Source organism: Haemaphysalis longicornis, unplaced genomic scaffold (genome assembly GCF_048455015.1).
Source record: "Haemaphysalis longicornis isolate Haplotype H1 unplaced genomic scaffold, Haemaphysalis longicornis Haplotype H1 scaffold_2, whole genome shotgun sequence".
Lineage (NCBI taxonomy): Eukaryota > Metazoa > Arthropoda > Arachnida > Ixodida > Ixodidae > Haemaphysalis > Haemaphysalis longicornis.
This window is the reverse complement of record NW_027526295.1, coordinates 131,829,173-131,835,805: the sequence shown is the minus strand read 5'-3', so window position 1 is coordinate 131,835,805 and position 6,633 is coordinate 131,829,173. Positions and strand designations below refer to the sequence as shown.

At 47.5% G+C, this 6,633-nt stretch overlaps 2 non-coding genes across 2 annotated transcripts; both read left to right on the top strand.

The window, feature by feature from the left end:
- The first annotated feature begins 783 nt into the window (after window positions 1-783).
- Trnat-ggu (transfer RNA threonine (anticodon GGU)) lies at window positions 784-856 on the top strand. Its single transcript has one exon. It is a non-coding gene; the product is annotated as a tRNA-Thr (tRNA).
- Window positions 857-1,806: 950 nt separating this feature from the next.
- On the top strand, window positions 1,807-1,879 carry Trnat-ggu (transfer RNA threonine (anticodon GGU)). The gene has a single exon. It is a non-coding gene; the product is annotated as a tRNA-Thr (tRNA).
- Window positions 1,880-6,633: the final 4,754 nt, after the last annotated feature.

Genomic DNA, 6,633 nt, shown 5'->3' with positions numbered 1-6,633 from the left:
CTCGTGCTGGGTTCCTCGGCATCGCACACCTCCATCGCCGGTGGCGACGCCATCTTGTTCCTTCCCGCCGGTTAGGCAGCCTTAGGCTTAACGCCGGGGCCGGGCGCCCCGGGGGCCGAACTCATGGCTAAGCCTAAGGCCTAGCACAACGTGCTCGGCGCAGAACTTCAAAGCTCGTAAAAAAGTCGAATTCTCGTACCTCTTGATCGATACCGGTACCGATTGATGACCCGCACCGTTGCGCACACCCTGGTACCAATTAGAATTCCGTAACTGTTGATTACGCTGCATAAATTGCCAGAATTGCAGGAGCTGCAACGAGGCACGTCCGCTCCCTTCGGCGACCGCAGCGCCACCCCTTAAAAACAGATGAAGAATTTTTTAAGTTAGAAAGAAATTGGTGAAAAAATGCCCGCCGGGTGGGATCCGAACCACGGCCTAACGCATGACCTAACGCACTCTCCCCTTTGCTTTCCGAGGTTTTCTTGACTGCCAAAACTTATTCTGTCTTAATTCACTGAGCCCCTCATTTCCCATTTCTGATTCGCTACATACATAGCAAGGGCCTCTGTTCTGGCAGTCTTGGTGCCAAGGGTAGCTTAAGAGGGTTCAACGCTGGTCGACCACTCTCGACATGTCATAGACACTCGAGTCACGGCCCGGGGGTTAAAAAGAAGATCCCCTTCACCCTGAGTAGTCCGAGTGGCGCTGGCTACCACCCCCAAGTGCAAGAAACAAAAATACCTTAGCATAAATACCCAAGAAAGTGGTGGGGAAATAGCCCCGCCGGTAGCGTAGTGGTTATCGCACCAGACCGGTATTCTGGAGGTCGTGGGTTCGTATCCCACCCGGCGGGCATTTTTTCACCAATTTCTTTCTGACTCAAAAAATTCTTGCACACTTCGTGGTGTTTCTTGTACAGTCCACACTTTACTAGCGCAGCTCTGCATTTTTTCACCACTTTCTTTTCGACTCAAAAAATTCTTCATCTCTTTCTATGACCCACCACAACCTCCCATTAGCTTTCCGAGGTTTTCTTGACTGCCAACCCTTATTTTCTGTCTAATTTTTCACGGAGCCCCTCATTTCCCATTTTCTGATTCGCTACATGCTTAGCGAGGGCCTCTGTTCTGGCAGTCTTGGTGCCAAATGAAGCTTAAGAGGGTTCAACGCTGGTCGACCACTCTCGGCATGTCGTAGACACTCGAGTCACGGCCCGGGGGTTAAAAAGAAGGTCCCCTTCACCCCGAGTAGTCCGAGTTGCGCTGGCTACCACCCCCAAGTGCAGGAAACAAACATTACTTAACATAAATACCCGAGAAAGTGCTGGGGAAACAGCCCCGCCGGTAGCGTAGTGGTTATTGCACCAGACCGGTATTCTGGAGGTCGTGGGTTCGGATCCCACCCGGCGGGCATTTTTTCACCACTTTCTTTTCGACTCAAAAAATTCTTCATCTCCTTCTATGACCCACCACAACCTCCCCTTTGCTTTCCGAGGTTTTCTTGACTGCCAACCCTTATTTTCTGTCTAATTTTTCACGGAGCCCCTCATTTCCCATTTTCTGATTCGCTACATGCTTAGCGAGGGCCTCTGTTCTGGCAGTCTTGGTGCCAAAGGAAGCTTAAGAGGGTTCAACGCTGGTCGACCACTCTCGGCATGTCGTAGACACTCGAGTCACGGCCCGGGGGTTAAAAAGAAGGTCCCCTTCACCCCGAGTAGTCCGAGTTGCGCTGGCTACCACCCCCAAGTGCAGGAAACAAAAATTACTTAACATAAATACCCGAGAAAGTGCTGGGGAAACAGCCCCGCCGGTAGCGTAGTGGTTATCGCACCAGACCGGTATTCTGGAGGTCGTGGGTTCGGATCCCACCCGGCGGGCATTTTTTCACCACTTTCTTTTCGACTCAAAAAATTCTTCATCTCCTTCTATGACCCACCACAACCTCCCCTTTGCTTTCCGAGGTTTTCTTGACTGCCAACCCTTATTTTCTGTCTAATTTTTCACGGAGCCCCTCATTTCCCATTTTCTGATTCGCTACATGCTTAGCGAGGGCCTCTGTTCTGGCAGTCTTGGTGCCAAAGGAAGCTTAAGAGGGTTCAACGCTGGTCGACCACTCTCGGCATGTCGTAGACACTCGAGTCACGGCCCGGGGGTTAAAAAGAAGGTCCCCTTCACCCCGAGTAGTCCGAGTTGCGCTGGCTACCACCCCCAAGTGCAGGAAACAAACATTACTTAACATAAATACCCGAGAAAGTGCTGGGGAAACAGCCCCGCCGGTAGCGTAGTGGTTATTGCACCAGACCGGTATTCTGGAGGTCGTGGGTTCGGATCCCACCCGGCGGGCATTTTTTCACCACTTTCTTTTCGACTCAAAAAATTCTTCATCTCTTTCTATGACCCACGACAACCTCCCCTTTGCTTTCCGAGGTTTTCTTGACTGCCAACCCTTATTTTCTGTCTAATTTTTCACGGAGCCCCTCATTTCCCATTATATATATATATATATATATATATATATATATATATATATATATATATATATATATATATACTAGCGGTAGTACCCGTCGGTGCCCGTGCGGGCCATTATATTAAGGACAGCAATGGGATAACACAAGTTCGTTTTATTTGTTAGTCGTCATATTAGGCTACTTCATTGGAAAGTGGTACACACTCGGGAGCGCATGCCTGCTCTCAATACGCGTCGTGGTAATGTGAAACGACTGGCACTCGTGTTTTACTGCAACTCTCGCTAAACAAATTGCACCAAGATGGTGCACTCGAACTGGTGAGTCAGTGAGTGAAAATGTTTTGTTAAGCCGGCGAAGTGGGAGTGGTTCCCAATTTCAGAAAGCCATGTGACAGCGGGCAGCCATCGCTCTGGAGGAAGTATTGTCTGGACATCCAGATCGCTGTTAGTCACCAGGTTCTCCCACAGCTCAAGGGTGGGAAAAGTAAATAGAAGAAGGAAGAGCTTGCTTTGCTTGCACTCTTAATATGATACCAGGAAGAGTGCCAGGTTGTGAACACAACTTGAATTTGGCAGGAGATTGCGCTGGGAATGCACGATGGAGGCCGGCTGGGTGAGAGATATCCTTCCTCGTAGGAAGTGCAATCTCAGAAGATATGAACGATGCTTATCGGTACAGTTTTATCATAAGTCACATGGGCTCCCTACGGGAGTCGCGGGGTTGCAGGAAGTCCCTGCAGATGCCGAGGGCTAACCTTTGCGCTTTCTACTAGTATATCTTGTCTTTTACATTTATGACATATGACACCGGCTCCTACGGGAGACGCGTAGTTGCCGAAGGTGTCAACAGATGGTGACGGCTAAGCGAACGCGGGAAAACTCAACTAATTTTACGTCCAAATAGATGCAGATTAAAAAAGCTCGCTGGCCTTCTTGGGCGCATATTAAGAAAAAATAAGGAAATTGGTTTTTGGGCAACTAAATGGGCAGCATTTTCAAGAAAAAACGAATGGGAGATATCAACTGGCTCTCTGGTTATTTAAGAATGTGCGAAAACACAGTGTTTTTCAGAAATCCTGCTTGCCTCTATTGGGAGGGTGTCATTGAAAAATGTTGTAGAACAACGTTTTATATAGCTGAGTAAGTTGCCTATCTCAAAAAAAACCAGTTCGATATCTCAAATGGCGGGCGGTAAAAAAAATATCTGAAAAGCTATTTTACCACTTTTTACTATCCCATTGTGGAATTTTTAAAATTTTCAGAAAAATTGTCCTCCAACCCCGTAATCAAAATGCGCCCTTGAAATCTGTAGCCGTTTGAAAGAGCAGTTTGGCTAGACGTGTGCATAACCAGTTAGGCCTTTTTGGCTCGTCAGCCGTGTCATTTGTAAAAAACAATTTGGGCTTTTAGCGGTGTCGCAGGGCGAAATCCTTGAAAGTGGTTCTGTGCATTTGTATGAGTAACTTGTGCCAGCAAAAATCAGTTGTATAACTGAATCGGTGAAAAATTTATTTGAGAATCTTTAGGAACACCGTTTTATTTCCGGAATGCGGAAGCACCTCGCTAGTCTAGGTTAAGGCGAAATCCAAAAACTACTTTTAAAACATTCTTAAGGGCTACCTATATCAGAAAAAAGCGCTTCAATATGTGAATGGGTGAGCTACAAAAATCACGAATTCGCGAAACCACGATTGCGCACTTTTCCGCTCAGTCAGTCAGTCGGGCACTTCTTTTTATAGGTATATATATATATATATATATATATATATATATATATATAGAATAATATAGTAAGGAAATGAGGGGCTCGTTGAGGAAATACAGAAAGATAGGGCAGCAGTCTACAACGCCAAAGGAGGCATAGGGGTGTGGTTAGGCTCTTTTCTTTTTCACTACGGTTAATGAAGTAAACATGTTTTTTTAATATACAGAAGAAAGAAAGAAAGAAAAACACGCGCCCAGAGTGGGGACCGAACCCACGCCTTTCGATTACATGTCGAATGCCTTACCAATTCGGCTATCTGGGCGACTGTGTTCTCCTTCACTTTCTAGGCTATTTATATTTACTAGAAGTGTATCTGACGCTTGAGGGTGGTAGCCAGCGCCACTCTGACTACACGGGGAGAAGGGGACCTTCTTTTCAACCCCCGGGGCGTGACTCGAGCGTCTACAGCCTGTCATGAGCGGGTAACTGGCGGGAAGCCCTCTTAAGCTACCTAGGCATCAAGGCTGCCAGAACCGAGACCATCGCTAGGCTTTCGCAGAATAATATAGTAAGGAAATGAGGGGCTCGTTGAGGAAATACAGAAAGATAGGGCAGCAGTCTACAACGCCAAAGGAGGCATAGGGGTGTGGTTAGGCTCTTTTCTTTTTCACTACGGTTAATCAAGTAAACATCTTTTTTTTAATATACAGAAGAAAGAAAGAAAGAAAAACACGCGCTCAGAGTGGGGACCGACCTACGCCTTTCGATTACATGTCGAATGCCTTACCGATTCGGCTATCTGGGCGACTGTGTTCTCCTTCACTTTCTAGGCTATTTATATTTACTAGAAGTGTATCTGACGCTTGAGGGTGGTAGTCAGCGCCACTCTGACTACACGGGGAGAAGGGGACCTTCTTTTCAACCCCCCGGGTGTCACTCGAGCGTCTACAGCCTGTCATGAGCGGGCAACTGGCGGGAAGCCCTCTTATGCTACCTAGGCATCAGGGCTGCCAGAACCGAGACCCTCGCTAGGCTTTCGCAGAATAATATAGTAAGGAAATGAGGGACTCGTTGAGGAAATACAGAAAGATAGGGCAGCAGTCTACAACGCCAAAGGAGGCATAGGGGTGTGGTTAGGCTCTTTTCTTTTTCACTACGGTTAATCAAGTAAACATCTTTTTTTTTAATATACAGAAGAAAGAAAGAAAGAAAAACACGCGCCCAGAGTGGGGACAGAACCCACGCTTTCGATTACATGTCGAATGCCTTACAGTTTCGGCTATCTGGGCGACTGTGTTCTCCTTCACTTTCTAGGCTATTTATATTTACTAGAAGTGTATCTGACGCTTGAGGGTGGTAGCCAGCGCCACTCTGACTACACGGGGAGAAGGGGACCTTCTTTTCAACCCCCGGGATGTGACTCGAGCGTCTACAGCCTGTCATGAGCGGGTAACTGGCGGGAAGCCCTCTTATGCTACCTGTAATCGAAAGGCGTGGGTTCGGTCGCCACTCTGGGCGCGTGTTTTTCTTTCTTTTTTTCTTCTGTATATCAAAAAAAACATGTTTACTTCATTAACCGTAGTGAAAAAGAAAAGAGCCTAACCACACCCCTATGCCTCCTTTGGCGTTGTAGACTGCTGCCCTATCTTTCTGTATTTCCTCAACGAGCCCCTCATTTCCTTACTATATTATTCTGCGAAAGCCTAGCGAGGGTCTCGGTTCTGGCAGCCTTGATGGCTAGGTAGCATAAGAGGGCTTCCCGCCAGTTACCCACTCATGACAGGCTGTAGACGCTCGAGTCACGCCCCGGGGGTTGAAAAGAAGGTCCCCTTCTCCCCGTGTACTCAGAGTGGCGCTGGCTACCACCCTCAAGTGTCAGATACACTTCTAGTAAATATAAATAGCCTAGAAAGTGAAGGAGAACACAGTCGCCCAGATAGCCGAATTGGTAAGGCATTCGACATGTAATCGAAAGGCGTGGGTTCGGTCCCCACTCTGGGCGCGTGTTTTTCTTTCTTTCTTTCTTCTGTATATTAAAAAAACATGTTTACTTCATTACCGTAGTGAAAAAGAAAAGAGCCTAACCACACCCCTATGCCTCCTTTGGCGTTGTAGACTGCTGCCCTATCTTTCTGTATTTCCTCAACGAGCCCCTCATTTCCTTACTATATTATTCTGCGAAAGCCTAGCGAGGGTCTCGGTTCTGGCAGCCTTGATGCCTAGGTAGCATAAGAGGGCTTCCCGCCAGTTACCCACTCATGACAGGCTGTACACGCTCGAGTCACGCCCCGGGGGTTGAAAAGAAGGTCCCCTTCTCCCCGTGTAGTCAGAGTGGCGCTGGCTACCACCCTCAAGCGTCAGATACACTTCTAGTAAATATAAATAGCCTAGAAAGTGAAGGAGAACACAGTCGCCCAGATAGCCGAATTGGTAATTCATTCGACATGTAATCGAAA